We start from the raw sequence: 14,576 nt of genomic DNA, 5'->3' as shown, positions 1-14,576 counted from the left end.
TACAGGAAGAAACATTGTGCTAAGAATTCTAAATAGGGCTTATCTTTTTTGACATATTTAAAAGAAGAACTTTGCATATGGTGTCCTTGTATAATTAACATATACATTACATACTAATGGCAGGCACTATTACTCAATCTCACTGAACAACAACTACGTTTTCAGAGCTTTAGGAAGGTGGAATCTGACTGCATGGTTGCCCCCACTTTTTTCCTGGTGTTTGAATGGTTTTTGACTAGTCTGGCTGGGATCCTGCTATCCAGGACCCCAGCCTATCTGATTACTCCCTTAAATGGCATGGAGTGCATATTAGATGCACTAGTGATTGGATACTGTGGTACCTTATGAGCCCCTAGTATATAGTACCTTAGGTACGAAGGGCATAGGTATTTCACAGGCCCACCAGGGGCTGAAGCATGTATTATGCCACCCCTGGGAAGCAGACTAAATCTGAAACCACAGGCCTGCTACTGCAGCCTGGGTGAGGTAGTGTTAGCACTCCTCACTCAGGTATAGGTTCCCTTTATCTCACCATACACACACATATAAACCTATCAGTCACCCCTAAGGCAGGCCCTATCAATCCTGAGGGCAGGGTGCTTGGTTTACAATGTGAGGGGGGGCCTCTGCATGAGCAGGACCCCTCTGCAGCTGGCAGAGTCTATTCTCTGTAGCTGTTTGTGAATGCGGTTAAACCATATACTCTTAAGTGCATTAAAACTTGCCGGTAAATGCGAACTTTGGAATGACTGCATCAAAACATGTCGTGTTTGGTGTCAAACAACTTGGAATCATACCCCCACACCAGTAACTGGTGTGGGAGTATGATCCCACCCTTCTAGAGGGGACGACATGTACCTACTGTGGTAACACAGTAGAAATCTGAAAGAGCCCTGGCATCACAAAATGGATGCCACCAGCGCAGACTCTAGGCTGCCCTCCTGCTGCTGACTGAAACTCGCAGTGGGGGAGGCCCAACAATAGGCATACTGTCACAGGGAGGTGTCACTACCTTCCAGACAGGATTTAGTGTATTGGGGATGGGTGGGTGCACTTCTAGAGTGCTTTGAAGTCCTGCACTGGGGGAGCAGTAGGCTTCTCTGTGCATATGCCAGCTCAAACCGGTTCAGGGGCTACCTGTCCCTGCTCTGGTGTGAAACTGGACAAAGGGAAGTGGGTGTAACCACCCCCTACCCTGACCCTCCCAGAGGAGTGGTCATTGAGCTAGTCCCTCCCCTACCTTTAGTATAAGATAGGGAAACCTTGCCATTGCAAATCAGATAACCCTGGATGACGCTCTACAAGAAGAATCCTGGCCCTTCTATGTTCCACCACCTTTGGAAGACTGAAGAATCTCCCTTGGAGTCAAGGAGTGACTCCCCTGCTTGGCAGGCACCAGAAACTCTAATCAATGGTCGCAAACTTTCCCGCTCCCGCCGGAGTCCGAAGTCCCTGCAGTCCCGGAAGGGGATTTCCTGACTTCTCGACGGCCATTGTGAGTCTCCAGCAAAGCTGTGGTGAGTGGACCCCACGAGTGACGGGGAACAGCAATACCTGGGTACCGTGCACTATTGTCGAGTGCAACCCCTTCACGACGTTCTACGAACTTGTGCATAGACCTTTTGTGGCCCAAGCCTCCAGCAGGTTTTGCAGCAAAAATCAGAGGCCTACCCCGTCCCGAGTGACCGTGGGCTCCTGTCAAGTATTTCCTCACGAGGCGTGTTCGCGATCCCTTGCCCGTTGGCTTGTGGGTCCCCGAAAGACTTTCTTATCAAACCAAAGGGCTCCCCTGGTTGCCCCAGGCCTGCCCTCACTCACCCTTGCTGGGTGAGTCCCTCAGACCTTGCTGGTCTGCACCGCTGACTTTATTCACTTTCTACGAGACTTGCTGTTGCCAAGGCTTGTTGGCTCCAATCCGGTTGCCGACACATCAGTATGCTGCAGACGTCATAGGACACTCTGAATCCAGCTGCTGGTCATCGTCGATCTCTCCTGAACCTCGTGAGTGAAGAGTCAAAACACCCTTGATCACATGAAATCACCCGACTTCCGTGGGCATCCATCTTCCTGGCCCCGGGTCACTGGCAAGTGACTGTGAACACTGTTGTTAGAAATGAGGGGGCTCTGGTTGGTGCAGGTGTGTACCCACAACAAGCAGGGACCCTTTACTTCTTGTCAGGGTGAAGGATGACTGCCCAGAATAACCCCTGCTCACCCTCTAGGTGCGTGGCGCGAGCAGCTTAGGCTAAGTCCTAGGCATACACTGTTAAGCAAGTGCAATTACACATACAGTCAACCCCTTGCGTGCACCACAAACGGACACCAATCAGGAAGTATATAAAAATAAGCTTTTATGTAGATTCAGCAGATTCAATACAAGGCCCAGTAACGTTAAACTGATGGGGCCACAACTCTTAGGAATACGGTAAAGTTCTCTTTGTTACGGAAAGTTCTTAGGCGGGCACAAGGTAACTGTGGGCCTCAGCGCACTTAGTGCTGAGGCGGAGACCGGGAAGCACACGGCAGATGACAGGGAAATCAGAACGTTGCGGACCCTGGATCCGATGCGAGCTCGTGGTCGAGTTCATAAGTACAGTACCTTGTTTCTTGACGCGAAGGCGGGTGCGGGATTTCAGCGGCTCTTCGACAGAAGGGCGAGGCGGCGTCCGGGGCTCCCACACTCCACGATGGGGGTCTGATCTTCAGGCTCACGACAAGAGCGGGGTGTTGCAGGTGGCGAGTGAACAAAGCAGGGCAGCCGGGCACGCAGGTTACGTCCGGGCCGTCCGAGGCTTGGAGATGCTCACAACGCCGATTCCGGCGGGAGGGTGAAAGTGCGCAGCGAGCCTCCGGCGAGCGAGGTGACAGGGGCAGCACAGCGTAGGGGGAGCGGCTCAGATCGAGCGAGGCTCTTCCCAAGGCGGGGGCGGCTAAGCAGTCCTGGACACGGCTCAAGGAGGGACTAGGGCACGAGGGTCCCAGCTCCGGCGAGGGAAAGGACACCACAGTCCAGTGGCAGGCGAGTGAAGATCAGGTAGAGCCCAATGGTCCTGGGGCTCAGTTCAGGGGGCAAGCTCGTTTCAGGCCCTTGGAGATCGTTTTGAAAAGCACAAGTCTTGAAAGTAAAAATAAAGCAAAGTCTTCAGCAAAAGGTTCCTCTTCTCTCCTTTGGCAGCAAGGTCACCACTGCAGGCCAGTCCCCCAGGATAGGGACAGTCTTCCTCCTTACAACTTTCCCGGTGCCTCCTCCTCAGGCAGAGATTCTTCTTGGTCAAAAGTGGATCTAGTTTCTTAGGAGCAGGGCTCCTACATTTATACAGCAAATCTTTTGTTCTCCCAGGCCAGGGGGGCCCTTGCCTAGTCCAGTCCGGTTTCTGAGCACTTTGTTTACGCGATGCAGGCTTCTTCTTTCAGAGTGCAGGGCAGAGTCATCAGACGCTCCACAGGGGGCGGAGCCGGCATTGTGGTGGCAGAGCACTGTCCTATTCAGAGCCTAGGAGTACTCCTCCCACCCATCTACCTGTCGATCGTCCTATTCACCACCAGGCTACCTAGCCCTGCCCATCTGGGTTCCCCCAGCCCTGTCACTCACACCAGCCAGACATCAGATACACATCACGCAGAGGTGGGCTGAAATGTTTAGGCAAGCAAAGGCCAGCTTTCTAAAAGCGGCATTTGCAAACGCGGAATATTAAAATAAACCTTGGGAAAAGATGTACCTTATTATTCCGAGTTCAGGCATACTAAACTCGATCTTCTACCATGTTCCCTGGGTCGGTTAGGATCATAGGATGTAACAATCCTAGCCGCCCATGCTGGCCTATGAGAACAGGGTAGCCTTACAGTAGTGAACAACAAGATGGCGGTAATTCACTACTAGGACATGCCACGCATCCAGGCTTGTCCTACCTTATGCTTACAACGCACCCTGCCCGTGGGCCTACCAGAGGGGTGACTAACATGAAGTTAAGGGAAGGTTTAGGGACCGGCAAGTGTGGGCACTTGCCAGTCAGCATGTCAGTACCAGACTGCATGCAGGTTCTGCGATGGCAGACCTTAGACATATTTTACCGGCCGCTTCTGTGGGTGGCACAACCAGTGCTGTAAGCCCACCAGCGGTGTTTGCATTTACATGCCCTGGCGCTCCTGGCACACTTTACTGGGATCTGACAGTAAACCAAACAATCCAATCATGGAATCCAACCAACATATACAATTTACATAGGGAGCACTCGCACCGCGACACTGGTTGGCAGTGGCACAGCGCGCTGAGCGGCCAACACCATAAAAGCACATGAGGCACAGCGACAAAAAGAGGAATGGAGACTCACGCCAAGGTGCCAGGTCTAACACGTGTCCCCTCCAGCTGAAAAGTGGGGAGAACTACCCTACCCCAGGGAGTTCCTCATCACTAAGGCGGAAAAATCTGGACAGCCCGTCAGCATTGGCGTGATCTGTACCAGGGCGATGTTCCACCGTGAAATCCATACCCTGTAGGGAAATGGACCACCTCAACAGCTTTGGATTCTCACCCCTCATATGCATCAACCATCTGAGGGGCCTGTGGTCCGTCTGAACCCGGAAGTGAGACCCAAACAGGTAGGGTCTTAGCTTCTTCAGCACCCAGACCACAGCAAATGCCTCACGCTCAATAGCACTCAACCTCTGTTCCCGTGGAAGTAACCTCCTGCTAAGAAAGGCTACGGGTTGATCTAGGCCCTCCTCATTAATCTGTGAAAGAACAGCCCCCACACCATGCTCTGAAGCGTCTGTCTGAACGATAAACTCTTTGGAGAAGTTGGGAGCCAAGAGCACGGGCGCCGTGCACATAGCAGTTTTCAGGGCCTCAAAAGCTTTCTGACAGGTGTCAGTCCAAATCACTTTCCTGGGCTGCTTCTTCGAAGTCAGCGCTGTCAAGGGGGCAACCATGTTGCCATACCCCTTGACAAACCTCCTGTAGTACCCGGTGAGACCTACGAAGGCTCTCACCTCTGTCTGGGTTTTGGGCGACTCCCAATTCAGCATGGTTTCTATCTTGGGCTGAAGGGGTGCCACCTGGCCACTCCCAACTTGGTGCCCCAAGTACACCATGGAACCCTGCCCGATGGGGCACTTACTCGCCTTGATCGTGAGGCCTGCCTTGCGCAGCGCCATCAACACTTCCCAGAGGTGGCGCAGGTGTTCTTCCCAAGTGGAGCTAAGAACACCGCGATGTCATCCAGGTAGGCTGCACTGAACGAATCCAGCCCAGCCAACACCTGGTTGACCAATCTCTGAAAGGTGGCAGGGGCATTCTTCATCCCAAAGGGCATAACCCGGAACTGGTAGTGCCCATCTGGGGTGGAAAATGCTGACCTCTCTTTGGCCCCCTCGGTCAAGGTGATCTGCCAATACCCAGACGTTAAATCAAACGTGCTGAGGTAGTGGGCAGCCCCTAGCTGATCTATGAGCTCATCAGCTCTGGGGATGGGGTGTGCGTCAGTCCTAGTGACTGAATTGAGTCCTCTGTAGTCCACACAGAACCGGAGTCCGGGTGTGGCTCCCGGCGCTGCAGCCTTTGGGACCAAGACCACTGGGCTGGCCCAAGGACTGCTGGAGGACTCAATTACCCCGAGTGCAAACATCTTGGAGACCTCCTCCTTGATGCATGTCCTCACCCTGTCAGTCACCCTGTAGGCCTTGTGCCGCACAGGTGTACTATCCCCAGTGTCCACATCATGGACGCACCAATCAGTGACACCGGGAACCAGGGAAAACAGATCAGAAAATTGTCCCAGCAACTGGCAACAATCATTCTGTTGCTCAGGGGTCAGGGCGGAAGAGAGGATGACACCATCCACTGACCCATCTTGCTCCTTGGCTGACAGGAGGTCAGGAAGAGGTTCTGTCTCCTCTTCCATCCCAGCATCTGTTGCCAAGAGCATGCCCACTTGGGACCTCTCCAAGTGGGGCTTGAGGCGGTTGACATGTAGGACCCTTAAGGGGTTCCTAGGAGACTTCAGGTCCACCACGTAGATAACAGGACTCTTGCGCTCCACCACCTCAAAGGGACCGGTCCACTTATCCTGGAGCGCACACGACTCCACGGGGACCAAGACCCATACCTTCTGTCGAGGCTGAAGCTCTACCAGAGTGGCATTCTGGTCCTACCACCGCTTCATCTCCTCCTGGCTGGCTTCCAGATTTGCCTCAGCAAGTTGCCTGAATCGCCTAGTCTGCTTCCTGAAGGCCAGCTTGTAACTATATACATTCTGGGGAGGTTTCCTGGGAGATTGCTCCCAGCCTTCCTTGACCAGACTTAGAGGTCCTCTGACCGGGTGACCATACAGAAGCTCAAAGGGACTGAACCCCAGAGACTTCTGTGGCACCTCACGGTAAGCGAAGAGAAGGCATGGTAAGAGGACGTCCCACTTACGCCTCATGGGTCCTTCTAGGCCCATTATCATGCCTTTGAGGGTTCGGTTGAATCTCTCAATCAACCCGTTTCCTTGGGGGTGGTAAGGTGTGGTGAACTTGTAGGGTTCACCACACTCTTGCCAAAGGGATTTCATGTACTTGGACATGAAATTGGTACCTCGGTCAGACACCACCTCTAGAGGGAATCCCACTCGGGAGAAAATTCCCATCAGTACACGTCCCACCACGGGGGCCGTCACTGTCCTCAGAGGAATGGCTTCCGGGTACCTGGTGGCATGGTCCACCAGGACCAGGATGAACCTATTGCCCATCGCTGTCCTGGGGTCCAGTGGCCCTACAATGTCAATCCCCACTCGCTGGAATGGGGTACTGACCACAGGGAATGGCTGGAGTGGAGCCTTCTGCTTCCTTCCACCTTTTCCACTTGCCTGGCAAGTCTGGCATGTCCTGCAGTGAGTATCTGAACTCCTGCGCATTTGAGGCCAATAAAGTGGGTGACAAGCCTTTCAAAGGTCTTGTCCTGCCCCAAATGCCCTGTCAATGGCACATCGTGAGCCAGCCCCAGTAGGAAGGCTCTGAAGTCCTGGGGCACCACCAGCGCACGGGCTGACCCAGGCTCAGCAACCTTAGGCTCTGTATATAGGAGGTCGTACTCCCAGTAAATGAAATGGGATCCTGACTGATCACCTGCAGCCTGGTCTGCAGCCTGCTGCCGCATACCCACGAGAGAAGGGCATTCCTTTTGCGCCTTACAAAAGTCCTCCCTGGTGGGACCTCCTTCCTGCTGCCAATGGGTCAGCTCCGGCAGGTCTCCCAGTTCAGCTATCTGTTCCCCTGTAGGCTCCAGGGCATCCCCCTCAAGGTCTGCTTCCTCCTGGACCGTGGGAACTTCAGGGGCCGGCTTCCCACGCCCCTTGCTCCTTCTCTCTGAGGCCGGTTCCTGGGCCTCCCTCTCAGGCTCCAGGACCTCTTGAGTACCTCTACTGGCTGCCATGGACCGTGTGGTGACACACGCCCAATCCGGCATACCCAATATCTCCAGGTGAGCACTCCGCTCCACCTTAGCCCAAGGTGAGCCCTCCAAATCGTTCCCTAACAAACAGTCTACAGGCATGGCGGGCCTCACAGCTACCTGAAGAGTACCAGAGACCCCCCCCACTCAAAGGGAACCTGAGCCACCTTGCAGTGCCTCTCTGTGTTGTCAGCGGCAACAACGGGATAGAATGCATTGGGGACCACCTGCTCTTGAGACACCAGGTGACACCTGACAGCTGTCACACTGGCTCCTGTATCTCTGAGAGCTTCCACTCTATGGCCATTTATGGTCACCCACTGCCTGTACTTCTTAGTGTTCTCAGGCAGCTGGGTTGGAAGGACCACTTCACGGTCTCCTAGCGAGACAAGGGACATCTCTGCGGGACCCCACCCACCTTGGATACCCCTCTCCTCCCCCAAGGCTACACTAGTCACCTGCTGGGGTGGAGCACCAGTGGGTGCTGGTTTACCAAACAATGGACACTTTACATCAGAGGCAAAATGCCCCAAATTGTTACACCTGTAACATCTTAAGGGCCCCTTCTGAACAGAAGGACCTGTCGGGGCCCCGGTCGGTTTCTGGGGTGGGGGAGGCTGAGAACCTTTCCCTTGGTTCCCTTGGGGATTACTTTGGGGCCTTTTTTAGAAGTCCTTCTGTTTACCCCTGTCCCCCCCACTCTTCTGCTGGAGACCCTGCCCACCTTTGGCGGAATCTCCCACGTGACCCTTGTGGACCCTGGTACTGACCCAGCGGTCCGCCTCCTCAGCAAGCTTCCTAGGGTTAGTCAGCCTACTATCTATCAGGTGCTGGCGTAGATCAGGAAAACAATTACTGGACAAGTGCTCCCATGCCATTAAATCAAGAAGCCCTTGATAATCATTTACCTTACTACCCTTTACCCAACCATCCAGCGCTCTGCAAAAGAAAGTCACATACTCCACATACGTACTATTGGGAATCTTAGTGCAACCCCTGAACCTCTGTCTATATAACTCAGGGGTCAACCCATACCTAGTCATCAAGGCTTCCTTCATATGGGCGTAAGAATTATGAACATCAGCAGGTAAATCTAACAGTGTGTCCCGCCCTTCACTCAGGAACCGTCCCCACAACCGCGCTCCCCAATCTCTCTCAGGGACCCGGTGGGAAGACATGGCTACCTCGTAGGCTCTGAACCACTGCCCAATGTCGTCATTCTTAAAGAACTCCTTAACTACATCCTTGGGAATATAAACTCTTGGTTCCGCCGGTACTGGCGGTGTGCTGCCACCAGAGGGATTAAGCTCCAAACTTTTTGCTTTCAGCTCCAGCTCCCTCAGCTTCATTTCATGCTCTAATTGTAGTTTCTTTTCTTCCATGGCTAATCTTTGTTTTTCCATATCCATCTGCCCATTAAGTCTTGCCATCTCCACTTCATGTGCCCGGGTTGCTGCCCTGTCTGCCAACTCTTCTGGCGACAGGCCTCTGCCAAACTCATGGACACTTTCTGGTGGAACCACTTCCACCTGATTCTCTGGTGCCTTTGACTATACCAGGCCCTCAGTGCCTTCACGAGTTGGGCCTTGTTTTTCAATCCAGTTTGGGCAATTCTGAACTTGGAGCAAAAACCTTTCAATTCTTCATTGGCATGATTCTGAAGTGCGCCTTCTCCCCAATCTATGTCATCTAATCCAGAGATTATAGAGGCTGCCCTTCCGGCGGGGAGTGAACCAGGCATGGTTTTAACAACGGAGATTCTTGGCAAAACAAAAACAATTACTAGTCTTGTGGCTGTGTTACTGGTCTGCTCTCACTATGTGGTGATCAGTGGTTCACTATACGCAAACCACAAATGCAAATCCGTAAATCCTCACTGCTGCCACCAATGTTAGAAATGAGGGGGCTCTGGTTGGTGCAGGTGTGTACCCACAACAAGCAGGGACCCTTTACTTCTTGTCAGGGCGAAGGATGACTCCCCAGAATAAACCCTGCTCACCCTCTAGGTGCGTGGCGCGAGCAGCTTAGGCTAAGTCTTAGGCGTACACGGTTAAGCAAGTGCAATTACACATACAGTGAACCCCTTGCATGCACCACAAACGGACACCAATCAGGAAGTATATAAAAATAAGCTTTTATGTAGATTCAGCAGATTCAATACAAGGCCGAATAACGTTAAACTGATGGGGCCACAACTCTTAGGAATACGGTAAAGTTCTCTTTGTTACGGAAAGTTCTTAGGCGGGCACAAGGTAACTGTGGGCCTCAGCGCACTTACTGCTGAGGCGGCGACCGGGAAGCACACGGCAGATGACAGGGAAATCAGAACGTTGCGGACCCTGGATCCGATGCGAGCTCGCGGTCGAGTTCGTAAGTACAGTACCTTGTTTCTTGACGCGAAAGCGGGTGCGGGATTTCAGCGGCTCTTCGACAGAAGGGCGAGGCGGCGTCCGGGGCTCCCACACTCCACGATGGGGGTCTGATCTTCAGGCTCACGACAAGAGCGGGGTGTTGCAGGTGGCGAGTGAACAAAGCGGGGCAGCCGGGCACGCAGGTTACGTCCGGGCCGTCCGAGGCTTGGAGATGCTCACAACGCCGATTCCGGCGGGAGGGTGAAGGTGCGCAGCGAGCCTCCGGCGAGCGAGGTGACAGGGGCAGCCCAGCACAGCGTAGGGGGAGCGGCTCAGATCGAGCGAGGCTCTTCCCAAGGCGGGGGCGGCTAAGCAGTCCTGGTCACGGCTCAAGGAGGGACTGGGGCACGAGGGTCACAGCTCCGGCAAGGGAAAGGACACCACAGTCCAGCAGCAGGCGAGTGAAGATCAGGTAGAGCCCAATGGTCCTGGGGCTCAGTTCAGGGGGCAAGCTCGTTTCAGGCCCTTGGAGATCGTTTTGAAAAGCACAAGTCTTGAAAGTAAAAATAAAGCAAAGTCTTCAGCAAAAGGTTCCTCTTCTCTCCTTTGGCAGCAAGGTCACCACTGCAGGCCAGTCCCCCAGGATAGGGACAGTCTTCCTCCTTACAGCTTTCCCGGTGCCTCCTCCTCAGGCAGAGATTCTTCTTGGTCAAAAGCGGATCTAGTTTCTTAGGAGCAGGGCTCCTACATTTATACAGCAAATCTTTTGTTCTCCCAGGCCAGGGGGGCCCTTGCCTAGTCCAGTCCGGTTTCTGAGCACTTTGTTTACGCGATGTAGGCTTCTTCTTTCAGAGTGCAGGGCAGAGTCATCAGACGCTCCACAGGGGGCGGAGCTGGCATTGTGGTGGCAGAGCACTGTCCTATTCAGAGCCTAGGAGTACTCCTCCCGCCCATCTACCTGTCGATCATCCTATTCACCACCAGGCTACCTAGCCCTGCCCATCTGGGTTCCCCCAGCCCTGTCACTCACACCAGCCAGACATCAGATACACATCACGCAGAGGCGGGCTGAAATGTTTAGGCAAGCAAAGGCCAGCTTTCTAAAAGCGGCATTTGCAAACGCGGAATATTAAAATAAACCTTGGGAAAAGATGTACCTTATTATTCCGAGTTCAGGCATACTAAACTCGATCTTCTACCATGTTCCCTGGGTCGGTTAGGATCATAGGATGTAACAATCCTAGCCGCCCATGCTGGCCTATGAGAACAGGGTAGCCTTACAGTAGTGAACAACAAGATGGCGGTAATTCACTACTAGGACTTGCCACGCATCCAGGCTTGTCCTATCTTATGCTTACAACGCACCCTGCCCGTGGGCCTACCAGAGGGGTGACTAACATGAAGTTAAGGGAAGGTTTAGGGACCGGCAAGTGTGGGCACTTGCCATTCAGCATGTCAGTACCAGACTGCACGCAGGTTCTGCGATGGCAGACCTTAGACATATTTTACCGGCCGCTTCTGTGGGTGGCACAACCAGTGCTGTAAGCCCACCAGCGGTGTTTGCATTTACATGCCCTGGCGCTCCTGGCGCACTTTACTGGGGTCTGACAGTAAACCAAACAATCCAATCATGGAATCCAACCAACATATACAATTTACATAGGGAGCACTCGCACCGCGACACTGGTTGGCAGTGGCACAGCGCGCTGAGCGGCCAACACCATAAAAGCACATGAGGCACAGCGACAAAAAGAGGAAGGGAGACTCACGCCAAAGTGCCAGGTCTAACAACTGTCCCTTCTGCTTTCAGGTCATCTTCATCTTGAATCCAGCCTTAGATTCCACCGGACACTTCTTCAGTCTTCGCAAGCAGCAATTCTTCTCTGGCTTCCATAGAAAACAGCGACGCGACCCGACACCAAAAGACACCTATGCACCCGGCTTCCCTGGGTGAGGTAACTAGTGCACTCCGGTGCCCTAGTGTGTGTTGGTCCTCGAATTACTTACCTTGTAAGTGGCTTGCTTGTAGACTTCCTCGAAGTACCCTTAAACTTTAAAAATCCAACCGTGACTTGCTCCATTGAAATCAATAGGGAACCCGCGGCTGTGTTCTCACACTGCACGTGTCTCCCGTGGGTCCTTTACTTAGCTGCTTCTGCTGCATTGGTGAAGCCCCAGCGATTCTACAGGCCCTAGGCCTTGTCCCCTTGCAAGTCAACTTTCCTAAACCTCTTTTTTAGTATATTGTCTGGTACGCCCCTAGGTCCCCAGCCATATTTGTGCTTAACTTATTGTTAAACGTTGGTATTTGAAAGTGTTCCTGACTTCTAATCTCATAAAGAGATTAGTAGAGTGTGTCTAGAAATAAATACATATATATTTGATATATATACCTGTGTGGTGTCCTTTCATTTGGTAATTCAAGAGATTATAAGGTAAAACAAGCTGCTTTACATTCCTCTGAGACTTAGCCTGAAGGCTGCTCTCCACAGCTACCACTAGGATAGCTTTCTTTTAAAGGTTGTCTTAAACCTATCAACCATAAGAGTCGAATTGGACTGGTGCAAGGTGGCCACTATAACTAGTGACCAGCATATGTCAGGCCAACTTCTCACTAGAGCTGTTTGGTTAGGTGTATCTCATCCTGTCTTGGTTCTTCCCTTGAATTCTGGTACTTGCAATTTTGTTTTCAGTAATCTTCACCTCCAACGAGTAGTCATAGAAGAGTCTTGTGTTCCATCAACCTGGATTGTTCGCTCATCTTGATCTGCCTGTGAAAATCTCATGACTTGTCCTACTTAAGGCTTAATGGATCCAAGTCAGCCATCTTTCAAGTGGTGCCAATCAATCTTTTCAATGAACACCATAAGCTTGTTACTCCGTCTGCTCCCTCATTGTGTACCTTCATATTGCTTAGGCCAAGAGACTGGACCTGCCAATCTGTGTCCAGCAAATTAGATGGCACCATCGGACTTGCAGGCAGGACGGTCCTGCCTTGTCTGTTAGCTGCTTCCACAAAGCTGATCCACAACTGTAAGAGGAATCTTCCAAATCGTTGATGGACGTCACAGAAATAGATACAACTATAATAAGTGGCTGTCCAGAAATGTCTCCACTGTTGTTTGAGGATTACTTTCAGCAGCTAAATGTAAACATCATGGGGATTAATATTTTGGTTACCAGAGTGGGGTACAAATAGGGAGAAGAGATGTAGGCTAGGTTCCCTTTGAGTCATATTCACGTGTATGGGGCAAATCAAGCTCTTTCTAAATCTGTTTTTCAGGCGTGGTGTACATTTCTTTCCCTAATTCGACTTAACTGACCAGAAATTATAGTAGCAACCAGTTTGTACCCGACCAAATGGATGGAGTGACAATAACCATGCCCAGTCTGTCACTAACAATGAAGATTCTACCTTAAATGTTCAAAGGACATGCATTCTAAAATTCGAAAGAAATTATGTTTCTGGATATGTAACATAGAACACTTCTTTCCTTAACGGGAAGGATGAGTTTATCATTGGTATCTTATTTAGAGAAGATTACAAGAGACATTGTTCCTGAATGGACAACAAATGATATCCATTTGCAATACCTTGGAGACCGAAATAGATTATGTCCTACTTGAAACACGTGTTGCAGTCCTGCTTAAAAAAATTGTGGTCCTGAAGAAGGTGCACCGTATTGCATTTACAGCACCAAAACGTCTGTGTGAGCCATATTTATTATTTGTTTCATTCCATCAACAGCACGGTTGCGATCATATTGTTTCATGCCACCCACAGTAATCAAATATCCACAAATTGTATATCTGTCTGAAAAGAGTTGTTTTGTATTTTTGTAATTCAATTAATTTATTAATGGATATGTGTCTCTACAAATGAGGTCTGCTTGAGAAGATTGGACTTTCTGAGATATGAATGAACTGTCTGCAGTAACGTTGGTATTTTAAGGAAAAGCAATTGATGATGCTATTTTTATATATTATCAGTAACATGTTTTAAAGAGCTCAATAATAAAAATGGATTAAGTGAATATCTTAGGGCCTGATTATGAGTTTGGCTGTCCCTGAACACCATGGGACTGCCACAGCTGTTGGGGAACCGTGATCCCTGGCAGTGGAGCGGTAGTCTGAGGCGGCAATATGGTTGCTGGTGCCACACCGCCAAGCATATTACGATTTCCTCACCACCAGAGCTCTCATGGTGGTGCTCACAGAATGAAAATGCTGGTGGTGAGGAAACAGGCCCCCTGTTTCTTCTGGGCCTGGACATACATGCAGGGAGATGCATGGTGTGCCCCCCTGCATGCATGCACCCACTTTCCAGCACGGCATGGACTGCACAGTTCTTCCATTGTTGTGCCTTTCTAATAGGCACATCCGTGAGACCGTCAAAGAAACGCACACCAGAGCACATGGAAACTCATAATCTGGCGGGTGTCCGACGGTCGAGTTTGGCAGTGTTGGAGTAGGGTGCTGGCGTGGCAGCCCGCTCCCACACTGCCAAACGCGTAATCAGGCTCTTAGTGACTGTCCACAATGTGATTAATTTCTTTGACCAAGGGATATTTCTTTTTGATACTTGGGTTTCCTTTGCCCTTATTCCCTTGAACATGTAAATAGAAAGGTTAGCATTCATTTTTCTTTGGGGTCACCCCATAACTTTTCTACCAAACAACAGCAGAAATACCACAGGTAATAAAGAACATGGGAGTCAATATAGACAGTGAATTGGCAATGAAGAAGCAAGTTGACGATAACGTTAAAGTTTGCAGCTTTGAATTGAAGTCAGTCAA

The sequence above is a fragment of the Triturus cristatus genome, chromosome 3_1 (genome assembly GCF_964204655.1).
Source record: "Triturus cristatus chromosome 3_1, aTriCri1.1, whole genome shotgun sequence".
NCBI classification, from domain to species: Eukaryota; Metazoa; Chordata; class Amphibia; order Caudata; family Salamandridae; genus Triturus; species Triturus cristatus.
Note: the sequence above shows the minus strand (reverse complement) of the source record.